Genomic DNA, 16,871 nt, shown 5'->3' with positions numbered 1-16,871 from the left:
ATCCGATTTACTAAATGTAACAACGATATTGATCTAAAAAAACGGTTATAAAATAAACCAAAAATATAAGGCATAAAGTAAACATAAAGAGAACAAGAAAAGAAGATGATTTATATTTGATAACAACCTAAATTATTCTTGAATAAGGAATAAGGGAAAATTAAATAAAAATAATGGCAAACCATTATTCCTTCTAAAAGAGATATTTATACATGATTAATGTGGAATTAATGATAATTAATGCAGGGGAGAATATGCAAATAATGAGGAAAAGGAAGGAGTCTCTAGCATTATGCCACGCCACGTGGACCATGGCGAGATACGCCATAACGAGATACGCCCGATGAGAGCGAGTAGCGGAGACCCGCCATAGCTCTCAAGGAGAGCGTACATACGCCTTGACGGATCAAAGAATACGAAAAGGGATATTCATCTTACTGACAGAATATTATCCCAAGGACCAAAAGGGATATTCACCTTGAGAACGCCGCAAGAAGAACCGGATGACGGATCTCCACGGTTCAGCTCCGTAAGATCCGCTGGCGAACCTATGAGGCGAATCTCCTCTTTCACCTGATTCATCACAGTAACGGCTAACCGCCGACTCGGCCATAAAGACCATTAATGAGCTATCAATTAGCTAACCTCCAGGTTAAAGGTAACCAGTAACCGCCAGCTTAAAGGTAACCAGTAACCGCCATTAATGGAGCATTAATGGAGACCTTCTAGTTACTACAAGTTACAACTTCATGACTATATATATAGCCTATACATCATGCTATCAAGTTACCCTTTGTCAATTCAGTTTGCTCTCTTGTTCTTCCTTACTGACTTTGGCATCGGAGCTTCCCCCCGTCGAACCCAACGACGCCCCCACAGGGACGGAAGACAATCGGAAATTCTCCACTAGTTATCAATTGGTGCGGTGAAGGTGGATCTCTAACAAACAGAAGATCACAAAATCTTGATTGTATAGAGTTTCACAAAGAACAAAACAATGGAGTCAACGAAATAGAAATCACAATCTCAAACTTTGGCTCAATCAGTACAACAAATCTATCCAAATATACAGTTCTCCATATATTGGTGGGAAAGAGTTTTCTACATTGAATCTGGAATTTTATGATGAAAAAGATAAGTTTCCTCCCCTTTCTTATTCCATTTTTAATTAAAGAAAATTGAGATTCCTCACTCTTATAAAGTGCTATGAATATCATTACATGTTATTATGATAAATCTAATAAACTGTGAAAGATGAAGTCATAGACACAAATCTTTCATTAAATCTTGCATGCTTACTATGCCCTCATATTTTTATGCATGACAAGTGTAATATGATATTATCATTGAATTAGTACAAACGCATGTATAAGACCCGTAATCTTGGGATTTACAAAAGAAAAAAATCATCCATTCAATGTGATTTTGTCATTTGATATTAAAATATCATAAAAGGGCTCATGTAATTACAATTGATTTAGATCTGGTCGGTCTTTTGGATGAACATGCATATAACTATTAGAAGAAATTACAAAAAAATCATATTTGGTTTTTCCTTGTACAATTCACCATCTGTATATGGCTTTTCTCCTATATAGTACTTTTAATATCAAAAATTCATATTTTTGAATATTGTTTTGTCAAACAGTTATTTCATTCCCTTTTTTACAAGGATGTGTCTATTCATATAAAAACTGTTTATTTGACATTGTTAGAATTTCTGTTACCAACACAAGAGACTTGAAAATATTGAGTCTATTTGTAATTATCCTGTAATTGTCCCTAACTATTAAGGCCATTATGGGCTGATGAATTACCAAATTGGATAAACAAAACTTTCATGTCCTGAGCTAACTGTAAAATAGTGCAAGTGTCGGTTTCGGATCAGAACATTAATTTATGCGAAATTCTTAAGATATACATGAGAATTCCTTAAAAATTGGAGGATTGTATGTGAAGGTAGGTGAGAGTGGATTTTGAGTAATTTTCCTTACACTCCAAATTGGAGGAGAATCATGGTACATGTATTTTTCTTCCAAAATTACCCTTTCTCTTTTATTTTATTCGTACAAATGAAATAATATAAGAGTAATTTTATATATAACTATATTATTAAATCATCACTTACCTTTCTTTAATTACACCTCATTCAAATGAGGCTTTAATGATCTCTGAATGCCATTAATGTATGGATGCACAATATTAATTGCAAGTAAATAGCAACTATGTAAGATATCTTACCCAATATAGAATGTCATAACTTTTATGACGTTTAAAATAAATATGCTATCTTGGATATTAATGCGCATTGAAATACAAAAGGACATTATTCTTAAACCATTCTCATTATGGTTATTTATTAAGAATTCAACGTGAAGGAATTATTAAGTTGATTCCAAGATGAACTAAAAATTCCATAAAGAGAATTGCATCATACATGATATTTGCCAACAAGGCAAATGCAAACATTCTTTTGCTATGAAGTATGTTCCATGGATCAAGCCATTGATCCCCAATGTAAGTGAATATAACTTTTATGACTTACCACAATCTTTTAATAATGGACATAGTATGCCCCACTTCTAGAGTTCTTTCAGTGCTAACCCACAGGTACAAGGGAGTTGCCAATACTACAACCAGTGCAAACACTGATATGAAAAACAAAGCTCAATCCAAAGAAGTGTATATGCAGAGTCACTTCAGAAAAATTCCTTGACTATGTCATTGGCCAAAAAGGAGTTAGAGCAAATCCAGATAAAATAAAAACCTTGCGAGGAAAAAGGTGAAAAGAGCGCCTAAATAAAAACCTTGCGAGGAAAAAGGTGAAAAGAGCGCCTAAATAAAAGCCATGCGAGGAAAAAGGTGAAAAGAGCGCCTAAATGAAAACCCCACAATGGGTGAGAAAGATCCAGAGGTTGAACGGGCGGATCATCATACTAGAAAGATTGTCAACAAGCATATCAAGGTATAAAACAATTCCTAACAGAACCATCCTTGATGAGCAGACCAATCTGAAGGGGAGACCTGCATTTGTATCAATCTGTCATGGATAAAGATATGTGCACCGTGGTTATTTAAGAAGAAGAAGGTCAGCAGTTCTCCATCTATTATGTTAGCAAAATGTTGAAGGATGCGGAGACAAGATATCAGAAGTTAGATAAAATGGCTCCCACGGTTGTGACAACATCCATCCGCGTTAAACCATATCTCCAAGCATAACCTCAACATGATCGAGATCAAGATCAAGAACCGGCTTCACCATCATGATTCAACATTGAACACATGAATGATGAGATTGAAAGGCGAGTGCATGTCGCTCTATATAGACAAGAGAACAATGCAGAAAGGTACGCCATCAAGTTAACATGAATTCGCCATTCACAGCACGGATCTTGAGGTACGAGGTGGACAGAATGTTTAAAGCTTCCAACTTGCCACAATATAAAGGAGAAGAGTCAATATAAACGGGACATTACATATCCTGAACCCAAAGGAGGGGAGCTTGTAACCGTTGGAAGAAACGCCAAAGCGTACTACAGGTTGGCCACCACACTAAAGCTTGCTGGGAGCTGGCAAACTAGATAGCTTTGTCCAGAATAACAAATAACAAGATGACAAGCAGAAGACAGATCCCAAAAATAAATTCAAAAGTGTCATTAATGTCATAGCAGATGGACCAGTGTATCAGCCACCCGTGGAAAAGGCAAAAATATCCGCTCTGGATAAAACATCCCTCCACTTCTCCTTTTGCAGAAATAGGTCCAGTAATCTCTCCACATGCAGATGCATTGGTAGTAACAATGGAGATTCAAGGATGGGAGATAAAATAAAGCGAGTAAAGACACGGGCAGTTCTCGCAATGTCATCACCAAAGGTGCATTCGCCAAACTAAAGGTTGATCCGATCCAAATAGAAACAACCATTGTTGACATCAGTGGAGTGACGGGTCACACTATCCAGACCAAGGGCCAGAGGTTGCAGCCCTAATTTCCATCCGTCGTCTAAAAATCAGTATTTTTACATATTCTTATATGTGCATTAACTGTTATAGTATCTTACATTTTATAATTTATTCTTTCTCTCCATACTTCTTATATTCATTTGCCTAGCTTTTAGTGCTGATATACGCCCAGTGCCTGGCGAATGAAAAGTTCCACAGGCGGATCAATTACCCCAAAGATAGGACAATTGATCCCATCACGGGCGGATCCCCTTTCCACAAAGATAAAAAGCACAGACCCTCAGGAGCTTTCAAATGAGCTCAACTCTCTCCTCAAATACAAGAAAAGGATTGACCACCATCAAAAGCGGGTTAAAATCGTCTCAAACATGAGATCATTACACCCTCAACTTTCTCATCAAAGATAGGAGAACATTCTCATGGGCGGATCCATCTTTAGATGATCACCATTCGAGAAAGAGTTAAAACATTCCTTGGACGCAAGGACTTTACACTCTCTCACTCCCTTCCCAAAGAAGGGTTCACAAGTCCTACGGGCGAATCGCTTCACCTCAAAGATAGGTAGCAAGTTGATCCCCTAGGCAGCTTTACTTCCTCTAGAAGGAATAGAACAGCTTCTAAACCTTCACAAAGGTTCACACATTGGGGTACGGCTGGCCACCTACCCTAAACAATCGGAGAAATCCTAAACCAGATTCTAGAAAATTACTTGCTAAAAGATATAATGCATTAGTAAAAATAGTTCTGGAAAGCAAAGGGTACATCCAACTAATGAAGCCTCGTCTTCATCTCCAAGTAATGAAGCCTCGTCTTCATCTCCAAGTAATGAAGCCTCGTCTTCATCTCCAAATAATGAAGCCTCGTCTTCATCTCCAAATAATGAAGCCTCGTCTTCATCATGAAGCCTCGTCTTCATCTCCAAACAATGAAGCCTCGTCTTCATCCAATCAATGAACCCTCGTCTTCATCCAATCAATGAAGCCTCGTCTTCATCCAAACAATGAAGCCTCGTCTTTATCCAAACAATAAAGTCTCGCCTCCACAAAATGCACAAAAGTCCCTAAATGGCTGATCATTCTTACTGATCCCTAAGGGCGGGTCATTCTCCTTAATATGGCAGAACTGAAGAAAATAAGTCCCTAAAGGCGAATCATAATCCTATGGGGTAGGAACAAATGGTCCCATAAAGGGCAGGTTATTCCTTTCTAAAGGAAATATAACTCTCAAGAAGCCCCTAGAGGCTAACAATGGATACGGTTGGCCACCTATCCACGAAGAAGCAAAATCCCCTAAAAGCGTATCATATCCATATATGATCCCACATAGGGCGGATCTTGTTCATAAGATCCCGCATAAGGAAGCCCCAAAAGGCGCATCATTTCCATATATGATCCCCCATCTAGGGCGGGTCCACTTTCCTCCAAGATAGAAAAATAAAACATCATTTAGACAGCCCTAAAGAGCTTTTTATAACTTTAGGGGGGGCTTCTGATAACAACCCAAATTATTCTTGAATAAGGAATAAGGGAAAATTAATAGAAATAATGGCAAACCATTATTCCTTCTAAAAGAGATATTTATACATGATTAATGTGGAATTAATGATAATTAATGCAGGGGAGAATATGCAAATAATGAGGAAAAGGAAGGAGTCTCTAGCATTATGCCACGCCACGTGGACCATGGTGAGATACGCCATAACGAGATACGCCCGATGAGAGGGAGTAGCGGAGACTCGCCATAGCTCTCAAGGAGAGCGTACATACGCCTTAACGGATCAAAGAATACGAAAAGGGATATTCATCTTACTGACAGAATATTATCCCAAGGACCAAAAGGGATATTAACCTTGAGAACGCCGCAAGAAGAACCGGATGACGGATCTCCACGGTTCAACTCAGTGCGATCCGCTGGCGAACCTATGAGGCGAATCTCCTCTTTCACTTGATTCATCACAGTAACGGCTAACCGTCGACTCGGCCATAAAGACCATTAATGAGCTATCAATTAGCTAACCGCCAGGTTAAAGGTAACCAGTAATCGCCAGCTTAAAGGTAACCAGTAACCGCCATTAATGGAGCATTAATGGAGACCTTCTAGTTACTGCAAGTTACAACTTCATGACTATATATATAGCCTATACATCAGGCTATCAAGGTACACTTTTACTTACCCTTTGTCAATTCAGTTTGCTCTCTTGTTCTTCCTTACTGACTTTGGCATCGGAGCTTCCCCCCGTCGAACCCAACGACGCCCCCACAGGGACGGAAGACAATCGGAAATTCTCCACTAGTTATCAATATTAATCGTAAATATGGTAAACACATACACCAAACAACCTATTACTAAACAGAAAAACAAGGAAAAGGGGAAACGACCTAGTACATATCTATTCAATTAAATCCTTTGAAGCACTGTGGATTTGGTCGACCAGACTAAGGAAAACTTTGTTTTTCCTAATTACAAACTTAGAAAAAATTTATTTGCTTCCAAATCTATCCTGTCTTCAATTTGCATTGCAAAGACTGCATCATTACTGTTATCAACCCTCTCTAGTTCAATGTGGTTGTAGTCTTCATAGATCAATTGTACTCTGCCTTAAGAAAGTCCATTGCTTTCTTACAAGCATCCCAAAGGGCTTTAGTTGGATGCTGATGGATCGCTTACGACAGTATGATAGCAGGCAAGCTCAGTGTCTACTATCTTGTACATGAAAGAGACAACCGTTATGAAATTTGGTTTCTGTACCGGAAACAAAATTTGGTAACTGAAGTGTTTCTAGTGTTTGAGTTAAAAATCTGTCTAGCAGAACCCTAACAGCAGGCATGGCTAGAGATCTATTTTGGGAGTTGAAACATAACATTGTATGAGGATTCAGTAGTAAATATATTGCAAAGAGTAAAAACATAAATTAAAAAACATATGAATAAGGAATGATTACCTAGATTGCTCTGGGATGAGGATGTTCTTCGCTTCAAACAGAGATTATATTGTATTAGAACAGAGAGAAATTTTGTTAGTGTTGAGGACGTTTAGTAATCTGCTGTAAATTTATACTGGAGGACTATAGTTAAAAGAAAGCTTAGGAATATCAAAGGTCCATTAACACGTTTTGAAATGACTCATCCAATCGATTGGCATATAAGGAAAATGCAAGGGCATATAAGGAAAATGCAAGAGTATATAAGGAAAAAGTGAAAAAATGGCATGATGCCAAAATTAAGGTTAAAAGCTTTAATGTTGGGGATAAAGTTTTGGTTTTTAATTCCCGATTAAGATTATTTCCATGTAAGTTTAAGTCTAGATGTACTGGACCGTATGTGGTTAATAAGTTTGATTTTGGAGCTTTAGAATTAGAAAATTCCAAATGTGATCGATTTAAAGTTAACGTTAATGGATGCAAAATTTATTATGAAGGTGCTCAAATTGAAGCAATTGAATTTGTGGACGAATTTTATGAAGATTAATTTAGTTTAACTTTTATATTTTTAATTTGTCGTTTTTCTTAATTTCTTTTTGTTCATTATTTTTATTTTATTTTAGGCCTAAACCATATGCAGCCCCCTGAACTTACGGGACAACCTATTTGCCCCATCAACTATTTAAAAGTGGTATTAGCAACCCCGTATTTTCATTATAACGGAAACAAAATGAAACTTGGTTTAGTACTGCATAACCATATATGCAATTTTTACAAGAGAACTTGTGTATTGTCTATACTAACCTGATTTGCAGCTTATTTTAGTAGTGCACAACTCTTTTTATTATGACCTTAGTGCTTGCAATGAAAAATGTCATAATTGTTTCCGTTATAATGAAAATAGGGGTTGTTAATACCACTTTTAAATAGTTAAAGGGAAAATAGGTCGTCCCGTAAGTTCAGGGGGCAAAATGACTAAAAGTGACAAGTTCAGGGGACTGCGTATGATTTAGGCCTTTATTTTACTTTAAGTTTTTTTAGCTATTTTGTAATTTATTTTTATTTCTTGTTTTGTGTACAAATAAGTTTTGTTATTGAAAAAACAAACAAAAAAAAACAAATCTAGTCATGTTTTTGAAGTTTTGTTAAGTGTTTATGAAAAGTTCAGTTATCTCTATAGAGATTCAGAAATCTCAATTGAGATTTTTAGTGTTAGATATAGGAAAATTTTATTCTCGCACTGCGACTAGGGTTATGTGATAGGGACGTTTTGTCCATATCTTTTAGCGTGATTTACAGTTTAATTTCGAGCTAAATAATTAAGTTTAATTACAAAAATAGTGTGGTTTTAAATAAATAATAAAATAAAAATAAATTTTGTGTGTTTAGTAAAATTCCTTTACTTTTGATTAAATTCAGAAAAATAAAATATCAAGCTAATTCGATTCTCGTAAGTCGTATTTTGCAGGTACGGGTTAAAGAATAAACAATTGATTAATCAGCAGGTACACGGGGCGTGGAATGCTACACGTGGGGCGTAAAGCAATTCCCTCTAAGTTACGATAGTCAACCCACGCGTTCCCACACAGTCAACACCTACCACGCAGAGCGTATAGTATAACACGCGGGGCGTGCAAGGTGTGAAATAGAGATATTCGTCCCACGAGCTCACGCACGCGGGGCATCCCCAGGTATACGCGGAGTGTGAAGGAGAAACCACGCAATATTACGTTCCAGAAACTTAACCACACGGGGCGTACTCCGGTCTACGCGGAGCGTGGTTGAGTCAATATCTCTGAAATCAGTCCATGCGTAAGAGAAATTATCAACGGAATGGGCAAAATGGCAGACACGCGGGGCGTCCTCCCTTCTGCAGATCTATCATTTAAGAAAGGAAGAATAAAAAAAATCTATTAAAATTGTGACATCATATGCAAATAAGAAATGGAAAGAAGAAGAAGTCAATTCATACTGTATTCAGTACTCTTTCCTCGTCATCTGCAGATCTAAATATTTATAAACATGGGATTGCACTCAAACAAACTACAACAAGAAAGACTACTCTGATCGCTAAAATTAAGAAAAAATCTATTCCAATTGGGACCTCATCTACAAATGAAACACGAAAAAAGTAAGAAGTAGAATCCTAATGTATCCATACACAAAAGCATTCTATGAACCAAACATATCAGAATGCAATCAAACCAACTACAACTCACACATCTATTCAAATGGATCATCAAATCTGCCAATTCATTTTGTGTGAATCATAAAGAAGAAAATAACTGTTGATTTTGTTCACTCAGTACGAGAAAATTTACATTTATAAACATCAGAGTGCAGTCAAACAAACTACAACTTACAAATTAATTGAAAATAAACATCAGATTTGTAATTGTTTGTATTGGATCCATATTTGATTGTTAAAAACGGTGTTGCTCAGATCTGTTGCAAGTTTGGCGAAATAAAAAACTACTCTGGTGGCTAAGATTGCACAAAGTGGCCGTCGATCAACCATAACAATCGGAGGAAACACCTCTTCCTTTATGTTTGTCACCGCCGGCCACATCTGCAATCTTAGCCAGAGTAGCCATATACATCATTCTCCCTTTCTCTCTCGAAAATCTCCATAATATGCATTGAGCACAACACTCATCTGTTGCCAGTTTGGCGAAATAAAAGAGGTGGCTAAGATTGCAGAAAGTTGTCGGCGATCAATCATAACAACGGGAGGAAACACCCCTTCCTTTATGTTTGTCACCGCCGGCCATATCTGCAATCTTAGCCAGGGTAGCCATAGAGATCATTCTCCCTTTCTCTCTCAACAATTTGCATTATGTTTTTCTTTTTAGTTTAGGGTTCTATGTGGAAGAGATGGAAGAAAGAGAAGAGAGGCGGCTAATTTGTGTTAGGGTTAGGTTTTGGTATACGATGAATATATAGTAGCAGTTAATGATAGGGTTAATGTGGACCACAAGATCAAAACAAATCAATGGTCTAAATTCATCCTTGAAATTAAATAGGATGAGATTTGGTATTGGTTGTGTATTTGACTATTTTTATTTAATATTTATCAACAAATTATTTTCAAGTATTTATTTTTAAAATTCAATTTATTATTTCTCCTTTGTATAATTGGGTCTTTCAAAAGTCTGGATGAGTTTCAACATAGTTGTTTGTGATGACCATTATCAATAAGATATCATTAGAATCAGTTATTTCCTAACAACTGTTGTCAATGACCTTTGTTGCTGATGGTTTACTACTGTCCGTTAATTTTAATTTAAACTAGTTAAATATATGAATGATTTGAATATTCTATTTAATATTCATTTGGTATTTATTAATAATTTATTTTTATTTTTTATTAATATTTATTTTTGAAATTTAATATTAAAAAATTAAATCAATGTATAAGTTGTAAAATTTTAGTGATTGTAATTTTATAGAAAATATTTGATGAAGCAAATAAAGATCCCTCCTTCATGCACCATCGATCCCGATCCCTGATGCTAGACGGTCATCAGACCCGGACGAGTGCCCTGTGCCACTAGAGAAGGACGTTTGTATGGAGGCCTCGGGGATGCAGACTAGCCCTAGCTAAAGCGGAAACCTATAAATACCCCCACCGTAACCACACATACGTAACTTCTTCTCTCACTAAGCACTTGGATTTCCTCTCTCTATACATCCGTTACTAACTTAATCGTCAGAGTGTATTCAGGGGACTGTTCCCAGTGCAAGCGGATATTCTTCGATTAATGTGCCCGACTCATCAACAATTTTAAACTATTTAGTACGGACATCCCAACTAGGTTGGCACCCCCACAACCAAACGTCGCAAAACCCGATAAAATAAATAAATGCAAAAATGATTACAAACTAGAGGGAGAGAGTTATCTAAAGCGTAAATGAGCTAAGTTACGAAGATCATAGAAAGTAAACAAAGAATATAAGGTTAGAGCCAAGCTCCACTAATGAATACAATTGGAGTTAGTTCCAAAATTAGCTAAAGCATCAGCAACACGATTACCCTCTCTGAATATGTGTGTGGCAACTACCTCCATCGAAGCGTATTGTTGTAGGCAGTGCAACCATCGTTGTCTGGTCACCACCCATGGGACCTTAGAGGTGCGCCAGTTTAATAGATTAACAATATAAAGGGAGTCCGCCTCTACCCAAAGTTTAAACCATCCATGCTCCCAAGCAATGTCAATAGCAAAACTCACAACCCGTAATTCTGCCAAGTGCGCATAAGAGTCAGGAATTGGGAAGGCGAAATAGCCAATCACAAAGCCTCTATAGTTCCAAAAAATACCCCCTGCACCAGCCGCACCTGGAGAGCTGATAGTGGATCCGTCGGTGTTGACATTTATCAGTCGCGGGGCGGTGTTATCCATCTCACAAGTTTAATGTTTGGCACCGAGGGTGGTCGCGCTGGGATCCCTATCGACCATATCATTTGTCTATCAGAGTGTGAGGGGCCGCTGGGAATTTCCCGGCTCGATTCTCTGATGTATAAATGTAACTTCAGCATAGAATTTTGGATTAAAGGGGGATTGTTATTGAACACAACAACATTCCTTGAGGTCCAAATTAACCAAAGACAATTGCAAACCGCAATTTTCCAAACACCCAAGATAAATTCGCCAAAAAAGAATTTGAGTTAATTGAGAGAAAAAAAACTCCAAAATATATGTTCTGTTAATGCTGATGCAAAAAATTAGTTCCATTTCATCCCAAAGGACCATGGCGAAGGAGCAAGCAATGAATAGATGATCCTGGGATTCTGTAGCACACTTACAAATCGAGCATCGGGATGCAAGGTAGAAGCCACGGGACTATAGTTTATCAAAAGTTGCAACACAACCATGTATGATTTTCCAACTAATGGCAGCCCTGGATGGAGGAATGAAAACGCACGAAATGAATCGGTACCATGGAACCTGAGCCGTCATTCGACAGAGAGATTTGTAGAAATGTTTCACAGTGAATCGCCCCGAAGGATCCGACTCCGAGAGACACAAATCCTCCATGTCTATCCTCCTTTTAATCAATAATATATCCTACTAAACATCATCGGGTAGTTCCTGAAGATTTTTCCAACAATCCCCATTTAGGAATTCCTCCATTTTGTTGCACAACACCCGATGTTGGGATACTGGAAGACCCAATCTCAGAGCCACCGTTGGCTTTATCCAGTGGTCATTCCAAAAATTCAGACGCGATGAAGCTTTAATCCACCAATGAACCTGCATACATATTGTGCCATAAGTGCCTTTACATGAGGACCAGACCATCGAGCTTCCGATAACCGCTCTTAGAATACCCACCGCTGAGAAGAATCGTGTTTTTAATAAGGAGATGACTAAGTTCGAGTCCTTAATCAGACCCCATCAGAACTTCAAAAACAACGAAGTGTTAAAGAGCCTAAAATGTTTTACCCCAAGGCCTCCGCCCACTCGGCTTCGACAACAAGTCTCTCATGGGATAGTGAGGAGTTTCCTTGAATCACGGCTGCCAGTCCATAAAAAATTATGAACCCCTCTATTCAGACGTTTTACAAGTGCACCAGGCCATTTGTAAATCATGAATGAGTGTATGAGGGCCTTGTTAAAGCATCCTTAATTGGAGTTATTCGGCACGCGAAGGAGAGTGTTGTTCCCTTCCATTGACTAAAAGTGTTCAAAAAACGATCTGCCAAACCGATCAAATGTCGAGACTTTAGAGCACTCTTAAAGAGCGGGGCTCCAAGGTATGTGATAGGCAAGGTCGGCCGTCTGATTCCAAGACTACCTGATAGTAAACCGCCGATTTCTCCCAGCTGACCTTCTGACCCGAGAAATTTCCATATGTATGGAATACTGCTCTGATGGCTCGCACATTAAGCTTTGTGGCCTTAGCAAATAACAGCATATCATCCGCATAAAGTAAATGGGTCGCGACGCAAGTACCATGAGAGTAATGCATGGGAGAAAGCAACCCTTCTGATTCAAGTTTTTAAATCCATATAGAAAAGAAATCCTCAGCAATACCAAACAAGATAAGAGATAGTGGGTCATCTAACAGTCTAAAATGGTGCAATTTTATCCTTAATGTTGGCAGCTCTTGTCATCTACATTTCATATGTGAGTCATTTTATCACTCATTAGGAACACATCATAAACAAATGATTAGGCGAAATTTTTTTAAGAAAAATATAATGCTTTTTGTAAGAGTTGGGTAAACAAAATCAAAATCATTCACCGAAATATTAATCTCTGATTCTATTATTAAATCACGGGAAATATGAAATATTTTTGCATTACAAATTGATATGCAATTACTCCATAATAAGGAACAAAATATCTGTGTTTTATAATAATGTCTGAAATTGACTCAATTTGACAACGTTAGGGGTAAAATTGCATTATTTTAGACAGTAGAGGTAAAATTGCTCCTGGCTGTAAAAGTTAGGGGTATTTTTGCACTTTATCCCAAAAAAATGGAAAAAAGTATAACAATAAACAATGTGGTTTGAGTAATTTTCAAAAATAACTACGTGCTTTAAAGTTGACAAATTGGTACATTAAGGTTGATTCCGTTAGCAAAGATAGTCTAAACTAACAAACGGTTTTAAGTCAAAGGGACATTTTTATTTTTATATTCATTTGTTTTATAATTTAATTTTTAATAATATTCCTACCCAATCACTATACTACACCTCATTTCTCACTCGTCAACCTCTGTTTTACCCGTTACTTTTTCCTACACCTCATCATCAACAAAAATATTCATTTTAGAGTTTTAAATCGAGTAGACGATTATAGAAGTGTTGATGTAGTAACTCTATATGGTTGGAGATGGCGTAACAGAATCAACCGCAAGGTATCTGTTTGTGAATTTTTAAACCATATAGTTTATGTTTGAAATTGGCTCAAACCACAAGGTTTATTTTTGTATTTTTTTTTAAAAATGGTAACTAATTATAAAATTACAACTAAATCAGATTATCAAACTTAATTCTAAATATGTCATCTATTATACATATGGGAAAGTCCTCAATGGTTTCAACCCATCCAATGGAACCAAAATAAAATAACCCCACAATAAATATAGATAATATTTCTCTCTCCTTAATCAATTCTTAGACTTTCTCTCTTCATTTATCTTTACAATGCACCATTTTTACAGAAAATTCCAGCCACAAGGTTGATGTTTCTGGCACACGGTTCCAGTTTTCGGCCACCGCTATGAATTTTCCGGCCATCACGAAATTTTTTCCGATTAGCAAAGGAAATACAGAAATAAAGAAATAAGAAGGAAGAATGATAGAGGCAATTTATTTGATAATAAATATCGTTCAGGGATAATTTTTAGTGGAGACCAGTCGACGGTGAAGTAAATGCTCATACATGGATAAACAGGAAGAATGATATAGCAAACAACACTTTGAATTCTTATAATCAATCAATAGAATCTGCAAAAGAGAGCTTGTTGCAGCATTTACCACAAAGTCATTCATCCATAGAATTATATTAAAGGGTCGGGACGAGTTCATCAAACCGCCGGACATCCCAGCTAGGTTGACACCCCTGGGTTTTTGGTACGCTGTAATGCAATATAATGTAATAAATGTTGTAATGCAAAACATCTATTGGATCTTTTGGTATTGTTGTCAGGGATAGCAATGGATTAGTTTCCATGTCAGGTGGTGGCCCAATTGGTTCTACTTTGTTGGATTTACATGCTGAGTTATTAGCAATCTATATTCGTTACGAATAGTTCGGGATTGTGGTTATTATACTATTTTAGTAGCTACTGATTCAGCCTCAACTATTCAACTGTTAAAAGGTGATAAGGTTTTGTCAAATTGGTTGGGTGTTATTCTTGGTGATATTTTTGAGGTAGTTGACTCTTTTGAATCTGTTCAGTTCGTGCATGAAAGACAACAAACAAATACTGCTGCTCATAATTTAGCTGCGTGGGCACGTTCCCTTTCACAAATGGAAATTCTCATTGAAGATTTCCCTGATTGTATTTCTTTTTGTATTCAGAATGAATTTATTCGGTGTGCTTCGTAATATATTGTCTCTCTTTATAAAAAAAAAAGAATAATGTTGAGATGCATGATGACAATTAGAGGGTCGATATGTCTTTCATTGCCACCTGAAAATAGCATAGGCCGAAAGGAATGACAATATCCAAACTGCCTCATTGACAGGTGTAAAAACAATAAAGCAAGAAAGGTTCGTACAAAAGCCTTGTTATTTCAGGGAAATATTGAGGATATCAACCTTGGAATCACTGTATTCTTTAAAAGGCAAAGCACTGATAAAATCATCATAGTGGCATCATGTAAGGTCTTCAAATTTATCAGGTAATCCCAACTTGGGTTGCAAGCAAAGGTTGAAGATATGCATTGCAGCTGCTAGAGGCCTTCACTACCTTGGGTTGCAATCATTCATCCAGACGTGAAATCATCAAATATTGTGCCTGATCAAAATCTAATGGCCCAAATTGATGTTTTCGGACATTCAAAGACCGGACCAGAAATTGATCAAACCATGTGAGTACAGCCGTAAAAGGAAGTTTCTCTTGATGATTTGAGTTAGAAGTTTATCAAAGGGCACCCTTTGATTCATACTCTTGCATCGTCTCTACTGGATTTTGGGGAACAACAACTTTATGAAGTATGTAGAAGGCATTTCATGCTGGTTAAGTTGAGATTGGAAATGAATAAAATGTGTTTCAACTGTCTGCGCTTGGTTCATTGGTGTTGATAATTTGCACAAAAATACTCTATCAAATCAGTCATTTGCACAACACAAGAATCTACCTGGGCTGGGATTATAATGGCACAGTTAAAAAAAAATAAAACAAATGATATAATTGTAAAGATCATTGCTTACACGTACCCATAAATAAAACGAACTGTTATTAAACAAAAACTTGAGGGTTAACATAAACAAGAAGGGATTGTACGCGCAGCGTTCCTAGAGTCACGCTTCGCATATTGTAGCGTCTGGTCGTGATGATTTTCCTTGGTGGGCTTTACGCGTGGCGTCCCCGCTGTTGTGCTCCGCGTGCTTGATCTCCCGGGCACTCTTCACTCCGGACTCTGTTCTTACGCCCCGCGTACTAGGAGATATGCCCCACGTGACTTGGGTACTGGACAATTGTTCGGTAAAAGAGTCCTCTAAGCCTCACGCCTTGGTGAGCACGCCTCGCGTGCTTAGTTGTGTGGCCTGACTCTCGTTGTTCTCAGCTCTTGGTTCCGGGCTTGGACTTAGGGAAGGGATGCCCTCATCTTTGGGTTGTGAAGAGTACTGATAGGGGTATTTTACCCCTATCTTTCAGCGTGATTTACGGTTCAATTTTAGAAGAAATAAATAAGTTTAATTACAAAAATAGAGTGTTTTAATAAAATAACGAAATAAAAATAAATTCCATACTTTCGGTTAATTTTCCGTATTTTTTATTAATATTAGTAAATAAAATATCAAGCTAACTCGGCTCCCGAGAATTGTATTTCAGGTACGAGCAAGAAGTGAAAATCCACCCATACACGCGAGGCACATCACTCCTCACGCGAGGCGTGAAACATTGGATCAGAAATAATTGACTTATCCGCAGGCACCACGTGGGATCTAGTCATCAATACGCGAGGCGTGTACCACCATACGCGAGGCGTGGAACATATGTCAGAAATGATTAACTCAATCCTGAAAGTCAGACTGCACGGTCTCCATGAGTCAACTATCCATACGCGGGACGTACCACCTTACACGCGGGGCGTGTAAGGAAGTTCTTCAATGCAAAAAGCTCAGAGACACATTTACGCGGGGCGTGCTTCAGCTACGCACGGTGTAAAAGACCCAATTCAAGCAATAAAAACTCAGAAACTCAAACACGCGAATGGGCAAACACGCGGAGCGTTCCACACCCTACGCGAGGCGTATTATGGGATTTCTGCACAAAATAATGTTGCTCCATGCTTGTACTTTATGA

Source organism: Euphorbia lathyris, chromosome 3 (genome assembly GCF_963576675.1).
Source record: "Euphorbia lathyris chromosome 3, ddEupLath1.1, whole genome shotgun sequence".
NCBI classification, from domain to species: domain Eukaryota; kingdom Viridiplantae; phylum Streptophyta; class Magnoliopsida; order Malpighiales; family Euphorbiaceae; genus Euphorbia; species Euphorbia lathyris.
Note: the sequence above shows the minus strand (reverse complement) of the source record.